Source organism: Delphinus delphis, chromosome 20 (assembly GCF_949987515.2).
Source record: "Delphinus delphis chromosome 20, mDelDel1.2, whole genome shotgun sequence".
NCBI classification, from domain to species: domain Eukaryota; kingdom Metazoa; phylum Chordata; class Mammalia; order Artiodactyla; family Delphinidae; genus Delphinus; species Delphinus delphis.
Genome location: NC_082702.1, coordinates 42,573,537 through 42,586,236, shown reverse-complemented (window position 1 = coordinate 42,586,236; position 12,700 = coordinate 42,573,537). Strand labels below are relative to the sequence as shown.

General features: G+C 39.7%; 1 protein-coding gene across 9 annotated transcripts in view; it reads right to left on the bottom strand.

Moving 5' to 3' along the window:
- The window catches only part of ZFHX3 (zinc finger homeobox 3), a 1,367,978-nt gene that overhangs the window by 1,329,256 nt on the left and 26,022 nt on the right, over positions 1-12,700 (bottom strand). Inside the window, exon 3 of one of the 9 annotated variants that reach the window (XM_069540185.1) lies at positions 11,454-11,616. The exons of the other annotated variants lie outside the window; for them this stretch is intronic. The gene's annotated coding sequence lies outside the window, so the exon portion shown is untranslated. The remainder of the gene's footprint in view (positions 1-11,453; positions 11,617-12,700) is intronic. 9 annotated transcript variants of the gene reach the window in all.

Genomic DNA, 12,700 nt, shown 5'->3' with positions numbered 1-12,700 from the left:
CAAGGCAGCCAAAAATAGTAAAATAAATAAAATAAATAAATTTTTTAAAAAAAGAAATATTTTCTATGGACTGATTCATACAGCCAAATTAAAGCACACAATTCTGAAATTACTCACAGGATTTTAGTTTGCCTTGCAAATGAATTTAAATAACTGAAGGAGGGGAAATGATGTTTTTGAATGGTAAGGCAATATAAATTCTTCACAAATCAGGAAGGAAAAAGAAAGTTGGTAAAATTTAAATACAAAGATTTTTTTTCTCTCACAATTCACCTAACTCTCCTCTATCAGATCCAAATTAACTGTATATTATTGTCATTACTTTTACTGACATTTATAATATTATTTAGCAAAATGAGTAAGACTTTTTGGCACATAATTTGATACAAAGATTTTCCTAGCGTTATTTTATTTTTCCTATCTTTATTTGCCTTCCTACCCCCCGCTTCAAAAACTCCTCTACTTCCATCTCCTGATTTCCTCACTAATAGATTTTCATCTTACTCTAAAACGGGCTTTTGGCAATAAGGCAAGGAATCATGGACTGAATGAATCAATGAGAGAGAGACAGAGAGAAGACTATCCACAATATTTTGGCAAGCCCTAGAACAATTCCACGTAGGTTAAAGGATCTTATAAGAGATTCTGTGATCTCACTGGAAGACACAGAAAAAGATCTTACCGACAAGTTAATATATTTAGATCCACTGTCAATGAAATGGCAATTTCATATTCATAGAATGTCCAAGTACCTTACTAAGGAACTAGAGAATAAACCAGTAAGTTTTTCAAATTAGTCCCCCTTTTACATTTAGAAGTGAAGCAGTTTATCTCTGGTTCAAGTCAGTAAGCAATTCTAACTGATTTACAATGAAAATATCAAGAAGCTTTGTTTCAATTTAGTTCAAGTTCAGGTTCAATAAAATAACAGTTCTAGTTCATTTCTGGGAATGTGGAAATATATTTACTAGTTTCTAATTCACATTCCATTGGCTTTCTGATTATGATTTAAAATAAAGAATATTGAATTGTACTCATTTAGGTTTTCAGGCAACATTTTAAGCCCTTACTGTTTCAGGGACTGTCGTGGATGTTGGAATACAAAAATGAATAGAGCAAAATTCCTGCCTTAAAGAATATCATAGTCTAGCTATGAAACAGTTAAGTGAACATATGTAGTGATATGGAGAAAACTGTACTATCACAAGAGCTACAATAAGAATTTCTTATAAGGGGACATCACCTTGGTTTAGAAAATGTCTTGATGAGCCCCTAACGGTATGCATCCACTAAAGGGCATCCTAAAATAATAAAAAATGGTCACTAAACTTCCTTCTACGGTCAGCGGGTCCTGTTTTCCCTCTTCCGGGTTGAGTACCACTGCACTTGGAGGACTAAATGGAGCCAGCTAAATTGTTCTGCATAACACAGAACAGCAACTGAGAGTCCCAAGGCTATAGACAGATGTGCAAGGGAGAAGACACAACTGGCCCAGGGCTATAACACACAACTCCAGGGAGCACCACATACATCATTTTCTATCCAAATGGCATCGTACTAGCCAGCAGCCCTGCAAAAGCCAGAGGGACTGGGCAGTGCTGGGCAGTTAAAGAATCCCTAATGACCAAGAAGAAATTTGAGGCAAGAGTAGAAATGTCTAGAAGGGATTTCTGTAGTTATTTGCCTTGGAGTAAGACGTAAACCCTTCTTCTACCTCCCCTCCAAAAGCATCTTTTCCCTTAAGACTTTTATACAAGTGAATTTGAATTTTTACTATTGGTTTTTGTTTCTCTGTAGTAGCTCACGTTTTGTTGTGGCGATGGCCACTTTAGTTTGTGAGCCCAAAGCAGCACTGAAACTCGCATCCTCATGGACCCAGGGCATACACTGATCATGATGATGCTGGACCCAGAGGACAGGAGAAAAGTTGATATCTGAACTACACAGTTATAATTTAAAAAGTAATAAAAGCTAAAACAAAGGTGCTGTAAGAGAATAGAAAAAGAAGTACCTGCTTTGCCTCAGGGAAACAGAAGCATCACAGAGAAAGTGGCTTTTGAACTGAGTCTTGAAGGATGAACAGCAGTTATCCATGAAAAGAAAAATGGGGAAAGGCATTCAGCAGACAACAATGTGAACAGAGAGGGGGCATTTAGAGATAGCCAAGAAACCAAGGCTGGAGGAGAAGGCATTCCTGTTCCATTCCATGCCATTGGTAGGCTTGTTCTGAAAGATTGTCAGTGAAACCTGTTAGTTACACACAATTTACATGTTTGTGAGAACAGGTGTCCCCATGTACCTACTACCCCTTCTTTGTACTTCCTTTAACAAAACTTCTGGAAAAAAACTTGCTATTGCTCTATAGTGGATTATATATTTTTGTCCTCAGTGTTTCCTTCCCTCCCCATTCATCCCACAGTTCCCTTGAGATTATAGTCCCCCATCCCATTGACTTTGGGCTTGGTCATGAAACCTGTTTTAAACAATGGAATGTGGACAGAAGGGTCGGTGTGCCACTTCCAAGCTAAGGCGTTAAGAGGTATCTTGTGCTTCTGCCCCACTTAGCCACAGGTCCCAGAATAAGGAGACACACTGATGTGGGCTGAATTGGGTCCCCCACTCACCAAATTCATATATTGAAGTCCTAACCCGCAGTATCTCAAAATGTGACTATATTTGGAGATAGGGTTTTTAAAGAGGTGATTAAATTAAAATGAGATGGTTAGAGTGGGCCCTAATCCAATCTGACTGATGTCCTCATAAGAAGAGGAAATTTGACACACAAAAAGATACACAGAGGAAACAAAGGACACAGTGAGATGCTGAAAACTGCAAGCCAAGGAAAAAGGCCTCGAAAGAAACCAAATTTGCTGACACCTTGATCTTGGAATCCTAGCCTCCAGAACCCTAAGAAAATTAATTTCGGTTGTTTAGGCCACCCTGTATGTGGTATTTTGTTATGGTAGCCGTAACAAATTAATACACACATGGAACTGACCTAACCCGTTCCTGTAGCCTGAAGCAGAGCCAAACCACAGATCCATGAGCAAGAAATAGCGCTTATGGATGTAAACCACTAACATTTTGGGGTTGCTTGTTACGCATTACTATTGCGGCAAAAGCTGACCAACACACTTTCATTTCTCAATTCACAGCTGTTTACCTTCTAAATATACCATGAAGTTGCTATTGCTAAAGAACATCATGTGTGTTGGTTTGAAACAATTAATAAAAGAAATAAACCAAAGTAGAAAACATCAACAAACTAAATGCTAACAGAGACAGCTTCTTAGTCTTTATTTATTCTGATTTTTCTTCTACTTGTCCTTGGAGACCATTTGGTAGAGTCAATAAGATTGTAAGATCTAATCACTTATATGTGGAATCTAAATAATGATACAAATGAACTTATCTACAAACAGAAACAGACTCACAGACATAGAAAACAAATTTATTGTTACCAAAGGGGAAAGGGGTGGGGAGAGATAAATTAGGAGTTTGGGATTAGCAGATACCAACCACTATATGTAAAATAGATAAACAACAGGGTCCTAATGTATAGCACAGAGAATTATATTCAATATCTTATAATAAACTAAAATGGAAAAGAATCTGAAAAAAGAATATATAACTGAATCACTTTGCTACACAGCAGAACTAACAAAACATGGTAAATCAACTATACTTCCATTTTTAAAAATCCAAACAAAAGGGGAAAATATTAAAAGGAAAAAAAAAAAAAACCAAAGGCATGCTAAAGTCACAAGAGGTAATAATAATATTTATCGAGATCCTTTCTACACATGTTCTTTTCTAAATGTTTTATACATATTAATTCATGTACTCTTCATAGTAACTCTAGGATTATTAGCCCTATTAGATAAATAAGGAAACCAAGGCAAAAGAAGCTTATAAAACTTGTGTCATATAGCTGGAAATGGTGTTATTTTAAACCAAGCAAGCAGTCAGACTCTAGATTCTACCATCTTCTTTTTTGTTTGTTTTTTGCGGTACACGGGCCTCTCACTGCTGCGGCCTCTCCCATTGTGGAGCACAGGCTCCGGATGCAGAGGCCCAGCGGCCATGGCTCATGGGCCTAGCCGCTCCGCAGCATGTGGGATCCTCCTGAACTGGGGCATGAACCCGTGTCCCCTGCATCGGCAGGCGGACTCTCAACCACTGTGCCACCAGGGAAGCCCTAGATTCTACCATCTTAACCACTATATTTTACTCTCAGAAATAAGGTCTGAACAATTTTTCAGACACTAAAACAAGCACAACTATTATTATTTTTAATAACAATAATGGCTAACATTTTGGAGGCCAGGCACTCTTTCAAGTAAAATGCTATACACACATTAATTTGTCTGATTCCTCAACAATGGTATGATGTAGGTTGTAGTACTGTGTCCATCCTACATATGAAGAAACTAAGGCCCAGAGAAAGAGTAAGTAACTAACCCAAAGTCACACAGTAGTAAGTAGCAGAGATAGGACCCAAACCCCAGCAGCCTCATACGAGCATCCATGATCTTAACCACTGTTGCCTCAAGAGATGAGCACTAAACTGCCTCTTGAGTAACTGCTGGCATTCCCTCTCCTGTGCCACACACCAGTATTATAGATGCCACTGGATAAAGGCCTCCCAGTTCCAGTTCCCATGAGGGCCCACCTTTGGGGACGGACACACCCTCTCTCTCCATCTCCCTCTGGAATTGCATGAGTCTTGTCAATAATTCTCTTCGGGCATCTCTGCTCCACCCTCTCTACACTCAGCTTCCTCTAACTTGTGGTTTCGGCTCTACCATAGCTTTAGTTTTCATCTGACTTTGGTTTGCCATGGTGCTGACTCAGGCTTCTGCCCCATATTCCCCTTTAGCTCAGCTCCCTACAGCTAACTACAGTTCCTATCTTCAAGTCAGATTCCAGAGACAGAAAATTGGATTGGGTACTGGCCAGCCAGTGCAACAGGTGACTTTGATGAGGTGTCCATTTCAATTAGCTATGCTGGATGGGAAGCTGGATTCATGTGGTGGGGAGAATTAGAAATACTCAGCCTAGAAGAGAGAAAACTTAAGAGGAAAAGTGACTTGAACTATGAACAAGCTATCATAGGAAGATACTTTTTACCACCCTCTCCCAGCTTTCCTTTAATGGTCAGAGTGGCAATTTCCATATCACTGATGTGTTGAAGCAGACACAGCGAGGAAGGTCTAGGAAGAGATTTCTGCCTAGGCGAGGTGGTGGCTTTAGGTAACCTCTAAGATTCCTATGAATTTGTGGAAAATTAAGCATTAGTTGAAAAATGTACCCAAAGCACCTTAGATAAGCATTTTAAATATCCTTCAAAATACCAGCGTTCAGATTGTCTGCTGAAGTTTCTCCACCCAGTCACGAAGTTACACTGAGATGGCATGTGCAAACAAGAAGCAAAGGGAGGCACTGCACTGCAGAAGGAACTTCACGAACCCCACCCTTCAGTGGTACCCATCACCCTAATGGCCATGAGTCCTCCCTAATAAAATTCAACAACATCCACTAGAATTACAATTAAATGACTAATTAATAGTTTCCAGACTCCTTGAATGTCTCGTTATAAGGGATCTGCAATCACCTATGACTGAATTCCAATTGCTGAAGATTTATCTACTGCCTACCCTGTACAACCATGTGAGTGCTATACCTGACCACATGCAAGATACAAAGATAAGAGTCACACTGCCCCTAACTTCCAGGGCCCACCATCCATGGAAGAAGGAGAGATGCACTCACAAATAATAAAGAATACACTGTAACAAATGAGTGTAGTAGGAGAAAAGGAAGCGGAGAAGTTTATTCCATGGAAGTATATGCAGGGATTTGGGAACCATTCTCTGAAGTGATATACTATGATCTGGACCTTATAGAACACATAGGGATTGGTGTATGAGTATTCCACCTGCACAGCATGAGCAAAGGCATACAGATATTAGGCACTAAAGAGGCAAGATATTCGAGGGCATATTTGGAGAACAGCAGGTAGTCTGGCCTGGCTAGAAGATGGGAGTGTGGGGAGAAGAGAGACAGAGGAGGAAAGACTACGAGGAATAGCCGAATATATGGAAATGTAGGCTGGAGAACCTTGACTTAAAGATAATTCCAATGGAAAAGGCATCTGTAATCATAATAATGAACTTCAAATCAAGTCTACTAAACATCTAAGTTAAAAAGTACTAAAAAAAAAAAAAAGTACTAATGAGCAGTGATGTGTCCAATATTTGATTTTAATAATAGACTCCTAAAGGCAACGAGGGAGACCCTTAAAAGATGATATCCTTGGGACTTCCCTGGTGGCGCAGTGGTTAAGAATCCGCCTGCCAATGCAGGCGACACTGGTTTGATCCCTACCCTGGGATGATCCCACATGCTGTGGAGCAACTAAGCCCATGTACCACAACTACTGAGACTGCGCTCTAGAGCCCGCAAGCCACAACTACTGAGCCCATGTGCCACAACTACTGAAGCCTGCATGCCTAGAGCCCGTGCTTCACAACAAGAGAAGCCACCACAATGAGAAGCCCACGCACCACAACAAAGAGTAGCCCCCACTCGCCACAACTAGAGAAAGCCCATGCGCAGCAACGAAGACCCAACGCAGCCAAAACTAAATAAAATAAATTTTTAAAACATTAAAATAAAAACAAAAGATCATGTCCTTGCCTTCAAGAAACACCACACATAATCCTCAAGAGAAGGCTGTAAATGGGACATCCAAGGTAAAGGCAATAGGCTGAACAAATCTTTTCCTGAACAGAAGCAATGCCCTTGCTTGCCAAAATTGCCTCTCAGGCAACTTCACCAGTCCCACGTGTGACCTGACCCCGAATAAAGATCTCTTTCTACACTCCCTTGCACAAGTAACGATCAAAATGTTGTGCCTGTCAACCAGCACATTTAATTCAGCAGCAGCATTTAAATCTGCCTCTCATTTTCCTACCACTTTCCTAAAATTCCAGAGGACGGGGTTATTGTTAAACAGCAGCAGGCATTATTCTCACAGCAGTGCATATTAATAACAATTCAGTGTGGTGTTATGGAAGCCTGTGGGCTCTTAGCTGAATTTATTTGAAAAATAAAGTTTGTTTTTTTTTTCCCCAAAGATCTTTACTTAAGTCAGCATGGAACTCTTGTAAAGATAACTACCAGTAAGTCACAACTACCCAAGGAGCAGTCTTGTTATTTTTTTAATTCACTGCTCACCATGACAACATAATAAACACACCTTTAGAGGCCCATACATGCCCAACTACTGAAAATGTCACAGCTCCTCCTTCATGGTCCTCCCAGGCATAAACTTCAACTGATTTTTTGATTCTTTGAAATTCTAGTAAAACACCAATTTTCAACTGCAAGCTACTACAAATAATTCTGTGATAAATTAGCAACACAAGCCTTATTTCACAATCCACTAATAACTACTAAGCTCTTTTTCTATTTAAAAAAAATAGCAAACCATCAAGTCAATATGGTTTTGACATCTGTTTTTTCAATTTTTGTTTAGAGTTCTCTTAGATGTTCCTGTATCCTTTCATAAATGACTAATAGGAAAGATACAAGACTAATAGGAAACACAACTTTATGTAACTTCGTTGACGGTTGGTTTCAGTTAACAGCTGGTCTTTAAACCACCCAACATAAAAGCATACATTTTAGGGAAAAAAAATTGACCCCAAAACTGCTTCATAAAATAAAGTATTTCATTTTTCAAAGCTTTAGGATTATCTGAGAGGCTATAGTACTAAAAAGTCCCTTGAGTTGGGTTTTTTTTTTTAAGAAAGTTAAAAGTTTCCACCTTTAAATATCAGAGACTAGAGATTTTACAATACAATAAGTGTCAGACGTAAAATACAATTCCCTTCAAAGCCATATATTAAAAAAGTAAGCCTCTGTAAAAAGTTTTTCCTTCCAACATTGAAGTGTGGACCTAAAATCACAGCAAACAATTATGACAATCTTTCTGCAATGGTGCCCAGACATCCAAATTAGCCAAAGCTTCAAGCTTCCATATGCTCAGGTTGCTAACAATGCTGTCTCTGCTACCCAACAGCTGCTCCTTTTTGGTTAAGGAAATACTATAAGAAGCACACCATGAAGCATAGTGTTCCATTTCCCACCATCCTCCGGACAGATGCGGTCCCTTCCCAAGTACGCAGAGTATAACATAAAGCACATAAAAGATATGACTTCTTTATTCAAATGACTGCTTTTTTCTCCTTCTCTCTCCCATCTTCTATAGCAGTGAATTTGTTTTGGGGGTAGGGAGTAAGGGGCAGATAACTTTGCTCCGAGAAATGTCAGGTGGTTTCAAGAGGAATGTCTAATGATCAGTATCTCTCAGAAAATAAAAAACTCTCTCTCACTGGAAGCTTCTCATTGGGCTCATCTCTATGAAGCCTGCCAGACCCCCATACACCAGGGGTGGTTTGCTTTCTCTCCAACAGGGATAATGGGCTTTTCAGCACTTCTGCCAAATTACTGACAGAAGGACCTATTTCCCCTTCCTATGAAAAGAAACTGACAGCGACAGAAGCAAGAGAATAACTTTAACCACTAAATTATACATTGCAAAGAATGGATGGATGAATGAAATTCCCACATAATTCTGTTCCAAATTCCTTCCCAGCTAAAAGTTTTTAAGAATGACCAATAAGTCACAAAAGCACCTGGCCTGAAATTTTTTCCTGAATTTTTCATGTCTTCTGCCTTATTACTGTCTTTTGAACACACTATTTTTCATTAATACACCAATAAGAGCATAGTTAGTGATTGTATAATTGGGAAATGCCAGGAGATTTTACTTGAGTGCTCTTGTCTTTTTCTGGGACTACCTTAACTACATAACTTGCTCCATTAGGAATAGCATTCACAATTTAACATTTGTGCTCATTTTCCCAAAGGTATAAACACTACCACTGTCTCTGGTTCCAAATCACTGAACTTTTTCTCAGTAATCTTTGTGCCCAGTACATCGTCATGCACAGGCAAGCGCTTAATAAATACTATTGGATGATGGATGTACTCAATTATAGAATATTCCAAAATGCTCCATTTTGTAAGCTTCCCAAAGAGCAAAACTGTTGTAGCCTTTATGTGCACCTTAGCTCAAAGTCTGAAGAATTCATTTCAAAACCCACAAATGTATAATCAATGCTCAGAGACAGCTTAAAAGTGTCTCTGTATCACACCTACCCGCCTAAAACACATAATCTGAATCAAATACAAAGGGAACTGAAAAAATGTGTACTGGAACTGATTTCACTTTTCAGTATCAAAATTCACATGAGGCATTCTTTAATACAATGAGAAATTTGCAATTCAAAATCCAAATTTTTATGCTCTTTACTAAACAAACAAAACCCACATTATTTAACATTCCCATCAACTCCCTTCTGAAACCAAAGAAAGCACACGCACGCACACACAAAAAGCATTGTTCAGGGGCTTCCCTGGTGGCGCAGTGGTTGAGAGTCCGCCTGCCGACGCAGGGGACACGGGTTCGTGCCCCGGTCCGGGAAGATCCCACATGCAGCGGAGCGGCTGGGCCCCGTGAGCCATGGCCGCTGAGCCTGCGCGTCCGGAGCCTGTGCTCAGGAGCGGGAGAGGCCACAGCAGTGAGAGGCCTGCGAACCGCAAAAAAAAAAAAAAAAAAAAAAGCATTGTTCAAAGAAAACTGGGAATTAATACTACAAATATGTTGGAAGCTAACTATTGTGTGTTGAAGGCAAACACATAGCACTTTTCACAGCCAGGTGTTCCAGGTGTATCGTCAATGTTTTCATGTTAACAGTTTGTCATAAAGTGTGGCTGAGGCGGTGCCAAGTTGCCACCAGAGAAGCCTGGCGTGCCCAACTTTAGAGAAAAGGGAACAGAGAATGTGTCTTGGTTATAGAACAAAAGAATTCGTTTTATCACTTGCCTTTACCGCTGGAGAAAATGGCTCCTGGTGTGCTGAATTCCATGATAAATGTGCCCCCTCTAGTTCTTTATTGCCTCTGTAAATCACAGGACTGACAGCAGTTAATAAGAAAAGCTTTTGAGTGGTTTTGAAGTTTTGCTTTGTACAAATAAAGTCTCATATTAAAGACTTTGCTAGTCCTCAAGGTGCAGAAAAAGCAGCATGCGTGGAACTTCCATACTTTTAACTGTTTGTCTTTTTTTTTAATTTTCAAAACAAAAAAAATGAAAACATTTCAGACATGCACGTTGGAAAAATAAAAGCAGATTTTAGTTTAAATGGCTTTGTATACTCACTGAGTTGCCGTTGCTATTGAAATTACAACCTCTTCTAGTTTTCATAAGCTGGATATTCAGATAAATACCAGAAAAGATATGTGGTGGAAAGAAGGTTGTTACAGTAGATTTATTATTACATTTTTTTACCATAATTGCATGTTTTACCTCTTTTAGCCAAAGCAAATTTTGGTTCAGTGTCAAGAAAGAGAATGCTAAATTCCACTGAACCGATCACCTGCCAGTTCAATCATAGGTCCTGGGATCCTGAAATTCTGAAATCATGTTTCAGAATATAACTGACGTTAAAAGGAATAACGAAGCTACTTCACTGAGTAGCCTTTTTCTCAAGGAGTTTAAAATACTTTGCCACAACAGCCTTACAAAGTCCTAAAGGGCAGACTTTATTATTTGTACTTTCTTGCTGAGGAAGCTGAGGCACAAAAAAACGAGAAATGCCTTTTCCTGATTATTGTTAAGTTCTCCATAGAGCCAAAAATAAGGACCAACTAGAGTTGGTACTCTTCTCATAAGACCTCACTTATTTTACGGCACACAAAATAAGAATTTTGAATGCATTTTCCTCTGACAATATCTCCACAGCAAAGAAGGGTTAGTAATCCATTTAAATTGGCTGAATATCTATCTGAACCAGAAACTGGCCAGTTTACAACGTGGGGTTCAACTTCTCTTTGCCGCAAGCCACAAGGGCAAATAAAAATGTCTTTCAAATTATCTACTTGTGGCAGCTTGCAGTTTGGTGGGCATACAGTTAAAGCGGCTAAACAATAGCTAATGTCGATGTAGGTTTTTAGAACATGCTGATTAAGTATACATTTCACAGCAAGTGTATATCTGGGACCTGGCTTTACCATTAGGATTTCATTAAGTGACATTTTACTGAAACAAATTAGAACAAATGTTCTGGAAATTTTGTTTCTTTTCTATGGTTTGCTCTACCTAGTCTAACTCTGGCCAATTCTCTCCAAAGTAAATTTTCTTAATCCATTGTCCCAAGTGAATAAGAATGAAAAAGATTCCAAACTCTTCCAGGGCTCTCTGTTGAGATTTCCAAACTGCACATGTCACCCTGGGAGTCATCTGGGGCAGTCGGCACAGCAGAACTTACATAGCTCATACTTGATCATCAGAATACTGGAGGCAAAAGAAAGATGTGTGGTTACCTTAAAGAGATTATTCCATGAGACTCAGAACTCCATGTGTGCTATGAACTCCTGTGAACCACTGAAGCACTTCTCTGGAAGGAAAACCCAGGTTCCATCTGGATTATCAGGATAAATCTCCTTGAATCTCCAATTAAGTTGACCAGAAACCTGGCCCAGGTCTCTGGAGATAAAAGAGTCATGTCAAGGAACTCAGGTTGTCCAAATATCATATAGGTGTAGTCGAGTGAAAGTATCCAAGAGAGCATTCCTGTAGATTTATAGCACGCCTGACATTTAAGAAACTGATAAGATAGAACGGGTACTAAGATCCATGGGTATTAACCAGATTTCCCAGGGTTTAGACCAATAAGAGCCATGCCAGGCTGTTTCAGAAGGCAACAGACCATAGTCCAAAGGACCAGAGACTCCAGTGTTAGACAGAACTGGCTACAAATTTAAGCTTATCCACTTTCTAGTTTTGTGACTTTGCAAATAACCTAACATGTCTGAGTCCATTTAAATCTATGTCATAGCTATGACTGGTGTATGGTTAGGTTTATAAAGCACTTGCAGAATGCCCCACAGAGAAAGTACCCAGTAAAACACTAATTAATTTATTCAACAAATATGTGCCAGGAAGAGCTCTTTACGTATGTTATTTCACTTAATCCCCACAACAACTGTATTATTAGCCCGTAAGTAAAAGAGGTAGTCAGGGAGTCATTTAAAAAGAGACCCCAATCCAGAAGGGTCAACCTCAGTAGAAAGAGGCTGGAGATGGACCCTTGAATGCAGACAAGAGGCATGTGAGCTGCCCTCTGCCGTTCCCATAGGGGGCACCCAGGAGAGTGTCTCCAGAGTCAGAGCATCTGCCAAGCCCAGAGAACACCACAAGCAGATGAGGACAGGATTGCCAAGGAAGCTTTCCTGTACTTACCCCACCTCTTCACCCTTCTCAGCCCTTCCCTGGGGTTGGGATAGGTGGGGAGGAGAAGCTCCAAAAGAGAAACAGAGAAGTCAACCCATCCCCACCTCCTACTGTGGGCTTCTCAACCTAATCCATCACCAAGCTGGGCAAGAACAGTGGCTTGAACTGTAATAAAATTCAGAATGTTACACTGGACTGGTCATTTTTATTACTAAAAGTAGACTGTTATTATTACTAGAGACAATCAGAATATATTTTCTTAAATCTAAGAGTGGCTGGAAAAGCTAAGGGATGAGTCGGAGATTTCATCCAGGTGTAGGCAAAGAACTGGCCCACA